Raw genomic sequence first — 16184 nt, 5'->3', positions numbered from 1 at the left:
TTTCAACCCAGCACACTCAAGATCTGGCATCAGCCAATTTTCCCCGTCAATGGTACAAGACCCTCCCATTCATCTTCTCTAGTTACTACCACAATGGAGCAGTTTACGAATCCCCCAGAACCAAAGATAATGGATTTGGGTCTTCTTGTTCATGCCTCACTGATCCAGGTATAGGAACTCTTCTAGTCCAGATGGCCAATCTCTATCACTATTCCCTGAATATAAGGTCTGGAAAACTCGGATTGCATTGGGACAAGGTTAGGCCATGTGTTGAGGTCTACAAAGAAATGTTCTCGGTTATCAGTATCTATGCATACGTTTCTTCACCCAAATATGTATTGTAGTGAGGTCTGACAAAGACACACGTGGGACAAACAGGTGGTAGTTTGAAATATACATCAATAAAAGATACTTGTTTAAAGTAAAATGTTGGACCAAATATCTATAGGAACTCAGGAAGTCTCCATAAACGAAAAAGGGCACCTAAGTAAACCATGTCACAAAAGGAGTAATAAAGTGAGCTATAACTCAAGGGTCTACCACCTCCAATGGTGTCGCTCCAAATTATATAGTTCAACCTAACTTTATAACTTCTTGTCCATCCAGGGCCTCCCTAGTCTATAAAATCAATGTCCAAATGAGGTGGCCAACAAAGTGCCAAACCTATAGTCAAGTTCTCAGTGTCCTGGCTAGACCTCAAGCTAAAATGCAAATGTTAAGTCGTAGCAAACAAAATGAGTTCTCAAATCCTTTTCTACAAAGTTCACCCCCAGTCCCACACATAAAAGAGAGGAGCATCTCCAGGGAAGCCTATTCCATGGTTTAGTTAGTTTGTGCCTTCTTCGTCCTTCTCTTTTCACTCTCGTCATTCATTCAGATCCTTCAATAACCCGTTGCTGCTCAGCATTCTCGTCAGGCTCTGCTTCTGCCTCCACTTCCCAGCTGGTGTTCTTAACCTCTCTCTCGTGGAGTCGCTGGATTCCGGTCTAACCTCTGGTATTCAACTAGGTAGGTCTCTTCAGAATCAGCATCAGAATTCACTTGTATAGATATCGCCATGATCTGGAGCATTGGTAGCCACTTGGGCAACTGTCGCCACAGCCCGGATAATCAGCATTCACCTGGACAGGTCTCATCCTGTCGCAGGTTTCGCCTCCTATCAAGGTCCGGATGGTCGACAGTTCTGTAAGCAAAGTCACCGCCTGGTCTCAAGTGGCATTCACCCAGCTCCAGTAGGAAATGGCAGGGCCCAAGTCTTTTTTACTGGTCTACTCTCCTTATTTTCACTTACCCTGAAGATTGGTAGGGATCATCATAGGTTTTTCTCTTTGCTCAGGGTTCTCCCAACGGTTGTGTGAATTTCTCAAATTGGTTGTCATTTAAGGGATCTTGTTCACTCCACATCTTTAATGGCAGCGCACAACATTGCTGCCATCTTTGAATCTCTCCCATGAGTATCTGCTTGAGCATTCCCCATCTTGGGGGAAGCGATCCCAAGGTTTCTGCAGTATCCTCAGACTGTATGGGTCATGTCGCCCCATTCCCTTGTTTTAAACATTCAGCAAGTTCAGGAACATTTTCAACAGCTTTCTGGGCTCTAGGTTCCACATTTGTAATATCAAATGCTGTATGTTTCATAAGAGAGCTTGGTGATACACAGAAGGCAGGGTCTTTCTCTGAAAGACTCAGTGCAAAGTTGTAGCCTTACATAATCACACCATTGTGGAGTTACTAACGTCTGATAAAGACAGCGTTAAGAGGCTTGTGAAGCTGTTGTTTCAGCCAGCTCTGGCAATGGGATTTAAGAAAAGTCTTTCTGGCAGGCCTCCAATGTCTCAGAGTTCCAAAACCCTTTTTATGCAATAATACTGCACCTGGGTGGAGGTGAGAGCCTGTGGGACCCCACTCCTTCCATCATCTGGGGTACACACCAGGTGGAGTCCAGACAACCCCAGTTCTAGTGACTTGTTCCCTTACAAAATAACCAGGGGAGTTCATTAAACGGGCCACAGCATTTAGGTCTTCTTAGCTGGGTTATGACGTACGTGGGTTTCCATTGGCAGGGAATGATTCTATGATCGTTCAGCAAGGTTTCAGGGAGTTGAATTAATGTTCAATTTCAAATAGGGGCCCTTTAGTCTTCACTTAACTCAAAAAGGCAATAAACCTCTGTTGTCTACATTGGGCATCTGCATGCTGTATTTGGGAGAGCGGGCAAAGGAGAGAGGACCCCACAATGCACTGCCCCTCCTGTCCTCAAGCTACTTTGGTGTCTGTAAGAGTATGATAAAGGTTTGACCTTCCCTCTGCCATGGCCCCCGTTTCCCTACTACACCCTCATCGTCCACCTCAACCGTGGGCCTTTATTGGGGTCCATTCTTCAGGCTCTTGCAAAGGCGCTGCATAATATTTCTCAGTGTTTGAGAGACCTGTAGCCATTCTCTACCACTCACTCTTTCATAGACTATGAAACAATTACTCAATCCCCTTTCTGAGTTTTGTCATAGACTTTCATCAACCGGCTGTACATCTTGGTCAATGATTTGGAACAAGGGTTTCCGTTAGATTTCCACATACTTGTAGCCAACGAATTTTGTACTTCCTGTTCAATCATGCATTAAACATTTCACTTTGACTGGATTTTGAATAGTGCATCGTAATGTGTTTTATTACAGTTAAACTGGCCTTCCTTCTGCAGAATACACCATTCTGTGTTCTTTAAATTATATTTAGACTTTATCTCCCAACAAGGATCAGACTTTACCCCCTCAGCAACACTTCAATGCTGAAAAGAGTACTGTAGTTAAAAGAAAACGTAATGCATGTTGGGCTGGTTTCCAACACTTTGAACGCAAGTTGCCCCTAATGAGTGTTAGAATATGGATTTAGTTACCTGGCATAACACATTTAAATCTCTACTTTGTGTGATGAATCAGATGGTATCATCACTCCTTTCCCAACAGTAACTCCTACCACATGGCCAGGACGATGGCAGCGCTACCTGATCCGACCCTAGGGGCAGTTATATAAGGGCAGATCACATTGGGGAGACATCCTCTGGGAGAGGGTGGTGGCGTCATTGGTTGAGACATGGTATCCCCTTTTTTCTTTCGGAAGATACCTATCCGAATCCCCATGCCCCAATGGCCTATTTTTACACCTCCTCTCTTCCACCTATGGAGAGTAGTAAGAATATTCCAAGAAAGGCCAACCCTCATAATCTAACTGCTGTTGTAAAATTATGGAAGACCCTTTTCCCAATCCCACTTACTCTTCTTTCAAACCTAGTTGGCACTTACAATCCGTTGCAAAAGTTTCTACAGTGTTTTTAGGAAGAGATTACGATTCCAACAATCCCCACAACACTCGGACGAAGAAAAGGAACCGAATAATGCAGAGACCAGGAATCCACGGGCACATACAGCGCTCTAGTGGCAGCGAGCGCACACCTGTGCCCAGGACATTTAAATCACTGAAGAGAGAAACACATGGAAGCTGCCGGAAGGAGCGGGTTGCTCCTCCATGTGGAAGGCCATCTGTGGATCTAACCAGCTCGAGAACTTGAAATGAGAAGGCTGCTGGAAGTGAATGAAAAGCGTCAATACCTCATCTAAACAGGTTCTTCCCTGTGCCTCAAAAACCATCAAGGACCACATTGACACCCTCGCTCCAACCTTGGATGATGTCTGCAACCACTCTTTCACCTCTGGAAACTTCCCTTCCCGCCTGAAGCATTCTCTTGTGCACCCTCTTCTCAAACAACCCTCAGCCGACCCCTCACTTCTGTCTAATTATCGCCTGATCTCTATCACTCCTTTCCTGGGCAAAGTCATAGAAAAGCTGGCCATCTCCCAGCTTAATCTTCACACTGAATCTGTTTGTTGTCTCCATGACTATCAGTCTGACTTCAGAGCAGCCAGAAGCACTGAAACTGCACTCCGGAACATCCATGAAGACCTGCTCTCTAACCTTGATTGTAATCTCCCCTCCTACTTGATCTCTTCTGCCTTTGACACGGTCAACCATGCCATCCTGCTCAAACAGCTCTGTGATAACCTGGGTATCACTGATTAGGCTCTGGCCTGGCTGACTTTTCTTTCTTTTTTTCTTTCTTCTTTCTTTTTTTCTTCTCTCTCTCTCTCTCTCCTTTTCACCTCACATTTCTGACATTTCTAAGTCATCACACTACCAGCTGCACCTCCTCAGAGATATTCTTCCTTTCCTCGCTTTTCCTCAGAAGCTCACCGTCTTCAGAGCTCTGGTTCGCTAAAGGCTGGACTACTGTAGCAGCCTCTTTTTAAATCTGCCCGCCTCTACTCTCCGTTCTCTGCAACTCATCCAGAACAGAACTGCGAGACTTGTCCTTGGCCACAAGCCCAGGGATCATATCTCTCCAGCACTGACATCTCTCCATTGGCTCCCAGTGGCTGCAAGGATAAAGATCAAGACCCTTTGCATTGTCCACAAGGCATTCTGGGGCCTGAACCCAAGATATCTCCAGCTTTCTCGTCGGAAGTATCTTCCTACTCGAGCTCTTCGCTCCTCCACCTCCAACTCCTTGAGGGTCAGTCGCTTTGCCAAGCAATGAGTTAGGGGCAGATATCTCTTTTCGGGTGGCACCTCCCTACAGAACAGCCTCCCTACCCCTCTCAAACTTGAGCAGACCCATCGCCTGTTCCAGAAGCAGGTCAAAATGTCCCTTCTCTCTTCCTCTCCCCTGCTGATCTCCTGTCTGATACTGCACTGGTTACCTGACTACACTCTGAAACACAGGCCCAGGTCCCTGCCCTCCCAGCTGCACACCTGCACTGCCTCTTGGCAACCCTAAAGTCCCCCACCTGCACTTATCTAGCACTTGGTGTCTGCACTTAACCCCTGCACTTCCACCTGCTGGCCGCACTTGCTCCTCCTGCCCTTGGCCTAGTAAGGTCGTTGTCCTGTCCTCCCATTGTTCCCCTCCCTTGCCTCGTCACGCCTTGAAACACTTGTGTATAGGAGCACTATAAACATCATATTGTATTATAAAGACAGAAACCAGAGGAGGGCTCCTGGGCATTCACTAGTGTCCGAAAACAGCACTTTGCTCGCCGGAATCACATGTGAAGCAGACAAGTGCAGCAGAAGCCTCAGGGAGCAGGGACGTGGTAGAGAAATAGTCACAAAGCAGAAAGCTGCAGGAGACCGTCACTGGCTGACCGCAGAGGCAACAGGAAATGCGATCAAGAACCAGTTAGTCCACAAAGGGACTGAGGGCACACAGGGGCGTATCAGCGGCCAAACCAAACTGAAATAATTGCAAATAACGAAACCAAGAGAGAAAAGGAACGCTTTATGAAACCAGAGAGAGACTGAAAAAGGAGATTCCCAAGGGAAGAGAAATTCAAGCTTGTCAATGTTTGTTGCAGGTATATGATAAAGACACCAAATAAACCATATATAAGAAACCAAGTATATTAGCCAAGAAGGCCAAAAGACAGACCATCAAAGATGGCTAAGTGAGCATGAGCTCACCCACGAAAAGACCTGGCAGGAGAGTATACCAGGCAGCTTTAAGTTGGTGCATTTTAGAAAACCCTCACAGAAGAGTATACCACAGATTTACAAGTATAAGATTACAAAAAGTCTTGGCAGGAGAGTACACCAGGCAATTGTAAAGGTGTGAATCCAGAGAACCTGGCAGGAGATTATACCGGGCAGTTGCAGAGGTCTAAGGGAAGTCCTCATAGGGAGATATAGCAGGCAAATTGGAAGTGAATAAAGATACAAGAAATAGCTATCAGGCTGTATTGCTTTAAGAGACTTGGGAACAGAAATGCTGGCAGGAGAGTACAACAGGTATTCCAACCAAACACAGAGAGAAAGACAATCAGTTTGAAGATCACTATTGTTGTTGACCCAAAGGAAAGTCAAGAACTGTTATTCGTAACAAGAAAGCGACAAATAATCCAGGGGAAGGGAAGAACCCTCTAGAACAGAGATACCCATCCTTGAGAGACTGATTTTTGTGGAAGTTATACATATTTCTTTTCTTTTGAACATTTATAAAACACACATGGCCAAAGACATACTTTTCACCTTAGAAATCATTAGTTTAGAATGCGAGGGTCAGAATAGTACTTTGGAAATACAGGACGGTTTTGTTTTGGATATTCTGACACAGACAGATCCTTAGTATTGAGTTTGGGAAGGGAAATTCTGCTAGTGCAGGGACAGCAAGGCCTTTTCCCAACCCCTTTTATGTTCCAATAAAAGTCTTTAACCAAAATCATTCCTAACTTGTGTTCGTGTATAATTCCTGACTCCTCACATTTGTTCGTTTTGCATTAGGTGTTGAATTAAATGTCCCAATATGTAATGTAATACAGCAATTGTATAGCGCCTATTCACTTTGGTATGGCCTTAAAGAGGTGTGGGTGAACGCCCTTGCGGGCCCGAGTCCATGGTATGGGAAGTTCATCAGAAGAGTTTAGAATGCGTGTATGCATTTTAGCCAATACGAAAGTAGGTAGAGGTGGCCAAGTCCCTGCTAGTGACCATGTCGATTCGGCTTGGGACCGATGCATCGAGAGCATAGCAGTCCAGGGGGCCGATTATGTGTGCAGCTATACCAAATTTTAGTCGTGGGACTTGGCTGCATTGTAATGGCAGAGGTGTTGTGCGATGGGTCTTCAAGTAGCGTATGATTTCAGGTGACCATTCCTGTGGCTATCTTCCATCAAAATAAAGTGTGATACATACCCGCAAGTCCTGGTTAGATTCTTGATCCGTTGATATGGCGCAGATCCTGTCCTGCAGTCTGCTGGAGTCTATTCTCTGCGTTGCTCGGTAGATTTTTTGCAGGCACTCATTGATGCCCCAGCTTATCTGATAAGTGTTAGAATAACCTGAGGAGCAAAATGGGACGCAGGGGGTGAAGCCAGTTATTCAGGGCCTTCCGGGTGGCAGATGCAGAGGGGAATCAGGTTTCATATTATGGGAGCTTGGATGGAAAAGGAGGAACCCCCTATTCTGGTAGATTTGATGGGGGTCGGGGTGACCAGGAGGAGTGCAGTGCCAGATCTCAGGTTTCTATTGGGTTTGTAAGGGGTGAGCTTGCGTTGGAGTATTCTGGGGATGCAGAGGGGAATCAGGTTTCATATTATGGGAGCTTGGATGGAAAAGGAGGAACCCCCTATTCTGGTCGATTTGATGGGGGTCGGGGTGACCAGGAGGAGTGCAGTGCCAGATCTCAGGTTTCTATTGGGTTTGTAAGGGGTGAGCTTGTGTTGCGAGTATTCTGGGGCTTAGCACAGTGGTTGATGCAGATGGTTTTGAAGGTAGACAGTCACCCGACAGGGAGCCAGTAGAGGAAACAGAGGGCGGGTGTGATATGTTCTCTGGTGCTGAGGGCTAAGAGGAGCATAGCTGCTGTGTTTTGAACCCTTTGGAGTTTTCAGAGTTGAACTGCAGGGGCACCCAGGTATTAGGGAGTTACCATAGTCTAGGCGAGAGAGGAGGATAGTCATGATTGCTGCGACTGTGAGGGTAGGAGAGATAGGGGAAGATGTGCTGTAGAATTGAAGGTGTAGCTATCATGATTTCGATTTGATGTGGTGTGAAAGTGTCAGATCTACATCCCAGGGTCTTTACTGAGTAGGATGTCGCGGGAGAAGGGCCTACAGACAAGGGAATTGGGTTGGCATAGAGGGTGGTTTTCCCACAGATCAGGATTTCGTTTTTTCTGGGGATGAGGAGGTAATTAGCCGTCATCCAGTGGTCGATTTCTGTGAGGCACAAGGTGAGGTCTGGGGTGGGGTATGGTTTTGTAAGACGATCTGGATGTCCTCTGCATAGTTGCAGCAGGTTGGGCAGTGTGAGCGAATGAGTGCAGGGAGAGGTTAAAGAGCCGGGGGGCGGGGTATAGTCCGGGTAGATGGCCAGGAGTGAGGCACCCTGTTGTACCCTGTTGTACTCTGTTAGTGGCAGCAACCCACAGCTGAGTGGCATCCTGTGGGCAGCTCCTCTCCCTCTTCTGGTCAGTGGCCTCTTCCAACTCCAGACGCTAAACCTCTCTTGTGCTTTTATAAAACTCCCATGATTTGCGGGTTTGGTGGTGGTAAACATCACACTGCTGTCTTAATTTCAGCTTCCCTTTTCGGTGGCAAAGCACCCAAGAAAAGGGTGACTCCCTGCAAGAAGCATTGTACTTCCTAATTTGCCCACACATAAACAGGCCTAACAGTATAGCTTCGTTTGAGGTCTTTGGAGCATCCTTCTGCAAGTGGTGAACATGGAGGTTGCTCTAAAGTTCCAGTTGAAGCGAGCTGGATACTCACGGCAGAGCTACCACAACATTCTCTAATATCAGAAGTGGCAGCGTTTCTAGCTTGCAATTGGTATCTTAGGGGATTGGTAGAGGACGTGTTTTTTCCCTTGAAGTAGTTTGGTGGTTTTAGTGAGGATTTAGTAGCTCCTTCAAATGTAAGTCTTAATTCTTACTTCAGTCAGAGCAGTTTCTTTAAGATGATGGATTCAGTGTACATTTTAGGAATATAGCCATTTCTGGTCCTCCTCTGTACTTTTGTTATCATGAGCTCAGCACCTTGAAACAGCGACAGCATGTTCAGGTCTTGAGACCTGGAAAACCCCATCTAGCCACTAGTGTTAAGTGCACTACACCTCTACCTCCTCGATGAGCCAGCAATGCTACATTAAACCAGTCTCCTACTGCCTAGTCTTGTACTTTGTAATGCCAATGAGTGGAGTGTTAGGAACAGGAAAGCATCAGGGAGAAAGCTGAAGTGAGGACAACATTCAAATACACTCACAATTTCAGAGTAGTCATTTATGTAAATTGTTCTTTAGTGATTTTGATTAAGGAACTCACAACTGTGAATTGTGTGCAAATACTTATTTAGCATGAAGACAAGCAATACAAATAGTCATCAACTAGTGTTTGGAAGCAGAAAAGTAAAAACATGAAAAGGGGGAAAAAGAGAAGATCAGTTTAAACTACTTAGATCTCGGGGCAACAACCAACTATTCGTTTTTGGGGTCTTAACATCAGTGCACAGATAAACAGCACATGCAGAGTGCCACTCAAATTTCTCATGATAGCCTCAACTTATTTAAAAGTGATTTGGGCAATACCTTTTCAGACAATCATTCTATGGTACACTTACCCATTATATAACTATTATTTGATTTAAAGTAGAACACTGATTTCAAAAACCTAAAATACAAGTATGCAATCTTAATTGGAGTTTGGGGGGGGGCATGTTCATGGTGAAAACAGTATACCAAGTACAGATTTAGATTTCTTCTAAAAGTAATTTTTGCAGCGTTAACTGAAATGGTAGTACGTTCCAAAACGTAGGTGCAGCCAATGATGAGTCTACAGCAAAAAACAAGGGGATAATGTCTAGAAACAGGCCAGCATAAGGAAGGCAGAGTGCAGATCAAGAATCTCAGAGCAGGACTTTATTTTCTGAATCAGCACAATGAGAAATCTTAAGTTTTATAAAGCATCACATATCTCATGTCCACTTCAGAGAGTTCTGCTGTCAAATAAAATGGATTCTAGACAGAATGCAACTGGATGTGGGGTGCAAATCCTTACTCCTTTTTCCTCCATCGTTGTAGCCCTTAGTTAAAGGGCAGCCACAATAGCACTGTCTTCAGAGGCACCCTAACACCCATATACTTTGGTTGAGCCCTCCAGTGTAGATTTGTGCTTTGCAGAATCGGGAAACATCTACCCCCAGTTATTGGGCCATCATGTGAGAGGTGGTCAAACAAAGGCATCACGCAGGATTGTAGTTGGAGAAAATCACATTTCTTTCCAATGCCGAAAGCCTTGCCTTCTGCAAGCTATGAGAGGAATAATGTCTTGAATTTGGCCCCCCAACCCCATTGGACACAGATGAGTGCTTTCAGGGATGTTTTTTACCACCCCTGTTTTCACAGATTCAGATACCTTCTGGCTGCCAGATTCTGTAATCTCTATAGCTTCCTCAGTAAACATTTGGTATGCCTAAACTAGATTACATTAAAGAAATACAGTACACCCCATAACAGACGCTCATATCAACTCTTTCAATGATAAGTTTCAAGCAGTGGTACATGGTGTGACTCACTGTGTCCTTAAGCTCGAGGAAGATCAAGGAAACTTGATGACCTTCCTAACACGGCAAAGAACATTCATGTATGATTGATAGGGTCTTAAACGGGATGGCTCAGAATAAACATTGAGAGCCAGTGAATGGATTTGAGGATCATAAACTGTCAGAACCTACCGCGAAGCTTGACTGCACATTCTAGCCTAGGTGCCACAGTCTCAGCAAGCATGTAATGAAGTGGAAGGGCAGTGTATAGCAATTTACAAGAATCCAAATTGGTATTCATGTTCTCCTCACTGCCAGTTTGCCAACGGCCATGACAAAACAGAACATTTATTATAAAATCTCTCATCATCAAATACACCATCATGTTAGTTTCAGAGTCTAGCGTAAGAGGTTTACAAGATGAAACCCAGATGTCTTTCACATCCTGCTGGATTTGACCCATAGCACTGGAGGGTAGGTGAAGAGCAAGGCTTCCCTTTCGGTTGTGAATTGTATCCTCTAAGCTAGGATGTTCTGCTCAGGAATGGTTTCCAATGTCCTGTTACTATGTGCTCAAATACTTTGAAGTGACTGTTAATCAAATTAAAATTGTAGGGATCTACATCACAATACCTCCAGCACTGAATATTAAGTGGTATAATTTAAGGCGGTAAAAACAGCTGAACATTGACATTAATGTAAACACCAAGTTCCCCGACTGCCTTATTATTTCTCATCAATAATATAAGTTGACTTTGAAGAAAGTTAAAATAACAATGTGTTTTTCTGAAAAATAATTGTTTGCGATTTCTTATTCTCATTTTGACTTCCCATTCATGAAGAAACATTTTCCCATCAGGGGTTGGGGAGAATATCCACCTCGAACCACCAAGCATCCTCCCCATTCCTAATCCATCCTATTGTTTCCTTTAGTGTTGATATGTTTGACTGTGCACCAAGTAATATTAGCGTCTGGCGAAAGTAGAAACATTATTTTGAAAATGGGCAGGGAGAATGTTGAGGAAAATATGGGAGAGGCCAAGAAGTGGACTTTTAGAGAAAGAATCCAGGTTACCTTTGGCTGCCTGCAAGGAAGGATTGCAACCACTTACAAAGAAGGTTGTTTTAGCTACGTATTATAGTCCACCTTGTAGAGAGGAGTGGTCTACCGTATTAAACGCCAACGACTGATTCAGGAGAAGGATGATGCCTTTATCCAGAAGCCTAAATTGGAGGGTGTTGGTGCTAGATGTGTAATAAAGTAGATGTCCGACCTGTGCAACTACCACAGTTTGAAATATCTTTGGGAGATTGGAAACTATGCAGCAGATTCCTACACCCATTGAATCAAGCATGGGTTTTTGTTCATTAACATTTTGATGTCACTGCTTACCCCCAGGAGCGCATCCTGCAAGTAGCTGGGACGGTATGAGGCGTTTAGTGGAGCTTCTAGGTTTAAGGCAACTTAGACGTCACAATATTCTTCATTCGCTACTGGTCAGAAATGGTGATGTTTTTAGTTTGTGAGGTGGACTACCTCTTATTTAATAGTAGCATTTTGTAATTTGTTCCATCTTTAATGCATATTACTTGATCAAAAGATTCCCAAGATTGGTGTTTATATACAAGTTTTAATGGGCTTGGCAAGTAATCCAGTGGATAGGTATTTAAGGCTATTTATGGCATCGAAAATTATAGAATCTCCATACAATTGCTTCCAGGCAGCCTTATTTCATTGTGTCATTTCATTTTGAAGCAGGTATCACAATACTATATGCGACAGGGTCATGGTTAAGGAAGGATGGGGGAGGGGTCTCAAACTCAGGCAGGATGCCTACAAGGGTGTCTGCCAGAGCCAGTCCTGCCCCAGTGTCGGGGTGAGGAGGGCCCCAGTTGGTGTTCCCCCTCTTATGTGCCTGGCTCAAATGAAATGTGCCACATTTAATCATTGCATACGTACCGTACAATGTGCTGGCCAGTGTTTTCTCTCTTCTATTGCAGAAATCCCAAGCCCAGAATTATTTGCGGTAAATGCAAGAACATGCAACCCACCGCTGACATATGTGACGACAAACAGAGCCAGCAGAAAGTTGCTTTAATTCAATCAAGGCTGCAATCGAGATGCTCACTCATGGCAACCTACACTGACATTGGCATTCACTGTAACGGGCTGCCATTGTCAGACACCATCAGACACGTGTTTCTGGAAGGGCTTAGAGGCGTTTTATGGCTTCCCACCTGTGTAACCCTCCTTCGGGGGTGGGTGGAAGAGGGGAGCAAGGCAGTGATGACCTGGGGAACCAGGAGAGCCGGGAGCCAATGAAAGGGGGGGTGGGGAGATACAAGGGGACGACCAAAAGGAATAGGTTACTTCCCTGTAACTCAGTGGTCTTCAAACTTTTTTGGCCTGTGCCCCCCCCGAGCAAAGTTTGGGCAGTCGGGCCCCCCCAAAAGTGCCAGATGGACAGTATGTAGAAATCGCTATGAACTTTTGCGTGCCGTCACCGCACCCTACTCCCAGTACAGACCCTGGGCACTCCCCACCTTACTCCCACCACTATTCCAGTGCTGCCACCCATCCTGCTCCCAAAACACAAGCATACACACATCCATACACATTTAAATAAAAAATAAATCGCCATAAACGTACCTTCTGCAGGGGCCTGCGCATGGTTGCTAAAATGCCCCGCTCCAGGTTGCTATGCCCGTATGTGCGAGGAGGCGCAGGAGCACCCCCTTGCACATACATACATGCAGTGCCCCAGCCAGCATTTTCCAATGAGCTATGCAAGGCTCGCGAAGCAAAAGACGCCCAGCGTTGCATGGCTCAGTGATCATGTGCGGCTGGAGAAATGAACTGTTAAAGGCAAACAGTGTTTCCCTTTGACAGTTCAGCCAGCCCAGGAGCACTCCCTCAGCTGGAAAAAGCAACTGAGGGAGTGCTCAGTGTTTCACTGTGTTGGCTTCTCGGCTCCTCCATAATGGGTGAGGTGGCCAGTGGGTGGACCCCCCCTCACCCATTATGGATGAGCCGGCAGGCTTGGACTGGCCTATAGGGCAATAGGGTGATGACCGTACCAAAAATGCAAAATGCTAGTATAAGCCAGTCAAAATGGGCCACTTTTCTTGGCCAATGTGGGCCAGTTTGAGGAGTTCCTTCACTATGCAGCTAGTAGTTTTGACCATTGTTGCTGAATATTCTTTAAATATCACAATATGTTTACATTTGAACAAAAAACAACCCCTGGCCATGTGAGCTGCCCCTTCCCATTTATTTCCTCCAATCTAAAAAAAAAAAAAAAAAAAAAAAAATATATATATATATATATATATATATATATATATATATATATATATATATATATATATATATATATATATTTTTTTTTTTTTTTTTTTAACATTTCATGCTGGGCTCTGGCGCCCCCCGCCCCCTGGCATGCGGCAACGCCACCATGTGGGGGCGCGCCCCACAGTTTGAAGTCCTCTGCTGTAACTTCAGTTCTCCCCATTGGTATCTTTGGTTACCAGACATTTGGTCGAAAAAAAATTGGTCGACCAGACAAATGGTCGAACCAATTTGGTCGAAAACCAAATGGTCGAATTTTTTTTTTTATTATTTTAACCCTTTTTTTTTTATTTTTTTGGGGGGTCCCCCCCAACCCCCTTTTTTTACAAAACGAAAACCCAAAAAATAAATATATAAATAAAAAAAAAATTCGACCATTTGGTTTTCGACCAAATTGCGTCGACCAAATTGCAGTCGACCAGTTTTTTTTCGACCAATTGACTGGACACCGGTATCTTTCATAGTTTCACATGCTGTATGAATAATCTGCACGTCGTCAGGCTGGGTATCCTAAGTAACAGAGCAGTTACATTTTATAAAATGAAAACTGCAGTCACTTTCGTGCTCTAGTAGTCTCATTTCGGGTCATATTACCCACATCCAATGGAAAGGGCTTCCTTAGCTCCGCCCCTGGAGGTCTTCTTCAGATGGAACAGCACATGCGGGGTAAGAGGGAGGGTCGCATGTAAATCTATGAAATATACCAATGCTGGAGAACAGGAGTTAGAGGTAACATTCATTCACCGGCTTAGGACCTTTCATAGATTGCTGTATGAATGATTACAAAGCAGTACCACAGACCCATAATGGGCACAGACAAGCTCCTTGAAGAAACTTACCCCAGGAGACACTCGCCTCATGCAAACAGGTTACACAGAAGCACCTGACCGACCTTGAAGGACTCCTCCCTGGCATCCCCATGACAGAGTAAACCCTTGTAAAGGTGTTTACAGATCTCCAGGTCGCAGCCATACATATGCGCAGCAAGGGGACCCTGGAGAGGAAAGCTGTCGTGGCATCAATGCCCCTTGTAGAAAGACCAGTGCTTGCCATGGAAAGGCCAGCCAGCTTGCTGGTGACAGAAAGATGCAGGGGGAAATCACCTTAGAAGAAATCCACTTGGCTATTGAAGCTTTCATAATTCTTCTGTTACGTCCCAATAGGTGAAATGGCTATCTGGGGCCCGATCCCATGCACACGTGTGAAAGTTCCTTTCATATGGGATCGAGCCCAAGATAGCCATTTCAAACCATCAGGGTCTTAATATATGAATATTATTTTATCTCTGGATTACACTAAAGACATACTACCCGGCATCCAATTTGTTGCACCTTTTGGGACATAACGTTAGAATTAGGAATCTTCATTAAATTGGAGTATTCTATTCTTTGCGAATCCACTTTGGCGAATATATTCCAACCAATTTATCAATCCTGGATGACTGCCTTGAAAACAACGCTTGTCGAAACACGTGTCGGCTGACATCTTTTGCTAATAAAAATATTCTTACGAACTACCAATTAACTGTATTTTGAAATTCTATTTAGTAATATCACACATTTGGATTTATGCCTAACCAGTGGGTAGAGCACGTCATGCCAGTCATATATTAGTTTATACTTCCTGTAGTAGTAGGGGCACGTGTTTCCATACCTTTTGTAAGGGAGGATCGCGGGTGGGTTTTATTTTTTTTTAGAAATTCCAGCAGGTGATCCTGCTGAATGAGGGACAACACCCATCAATGTGTGGTAATGGTTTCCCACTGGTCGGCGAACTGGGAAAGCCTCCCGCCTACTGGGGTGCTTAAGGGAGGGGAGCTGGTCCCAAGACGTGTCAGGTTGTTTTAGCGGTTGGCTGGCTTTTGGTGTGTGAGGAGCCACATGTGCACCGATTTCCCCCGGTAGGCCTGTGACCAGAACTTATAAAAGTTGCAAAGCAGAGTATGCCAGGGTCGTGTACGAGATGGACTGGTACGAAGGCCGGTAACCTTTTGATGTTAGTAGCGAAAGGATGGGTGCTATTGCTGCATTATACCCAAGAAACGTGCTGTTTCCATGACCGCCTTGATGGTTTGCAAGGTCTCATCTACCTTCTTACCAAACAAGTCTACCCCATTAAAGGGCATGTCCACTACCTTCCAGTGGACACCTGGCCAGAAGTTGGTGGCCTTAAGCCATCCTTGTCTGGACAAGACATGCTGTTGCCCAGTTGTCTGAAGACAGTTGAGACTGAATGGTATGGTCTCTCTTGAAGCAGGGACAAAGCTTCAGTCTTCCTATCCTATAGCAGGAATTCGAGAATGGGACCCAACTTGAACCAAAGTTCACCATAGGATTAGCCGCCTTGCTGGTGGCGGCGGCCATTGCGATGATCCTATTGCCGAAAGTGTAAAAACGCATGCCCTCTTTATCAGGGCCGAGGGGTGACAGAGTATGGAGATTAAGGGTTGGGCGTGCGCTTGCGTGCAGCAGTAGAGACCAAAGAGTTAGGGTTGGGTTGCGGCCTGAGGCACTAGAATATGAACCCAGTATTTGTCAAAGCACTCCTCTCTTAGTGGGGTGAGGAGGAGTTGGTCATGGTCAACAGAACCGTGCTCCCATTGTTCTTCCATTACTGGAATTGCGACCACTGACTTTCTGGGTAGAGGAAACCCTCCTTCCTCTGTTCCTCAGGAACTAAGCCAAACATCATTGTAGCCCTTGACATTAGTGCATGAAAGGACCCCATTTTGTCAAGGGGCGAGTCATGGAGAG

The sequence above is a fragment of the Ambystoma mexicanum genome, chromosome 1q (assembly GCF_040938575.1).
Source record: "Ambystoma mexicanum isolate Mex_15411 chromosome 1q, UKY_AmexF1_1, whole genome shotgun sequence".
Taxonomy (NCBI): domain Eukaryota; kingdom Metazoa; phylum Chordata; class Amphibia; order Caudata; family Ambystomatidae; genus Ambystoma; species Ambystoma mexicanum.
Note: the sequence above shows the minus strand (reverse complement) of the source record.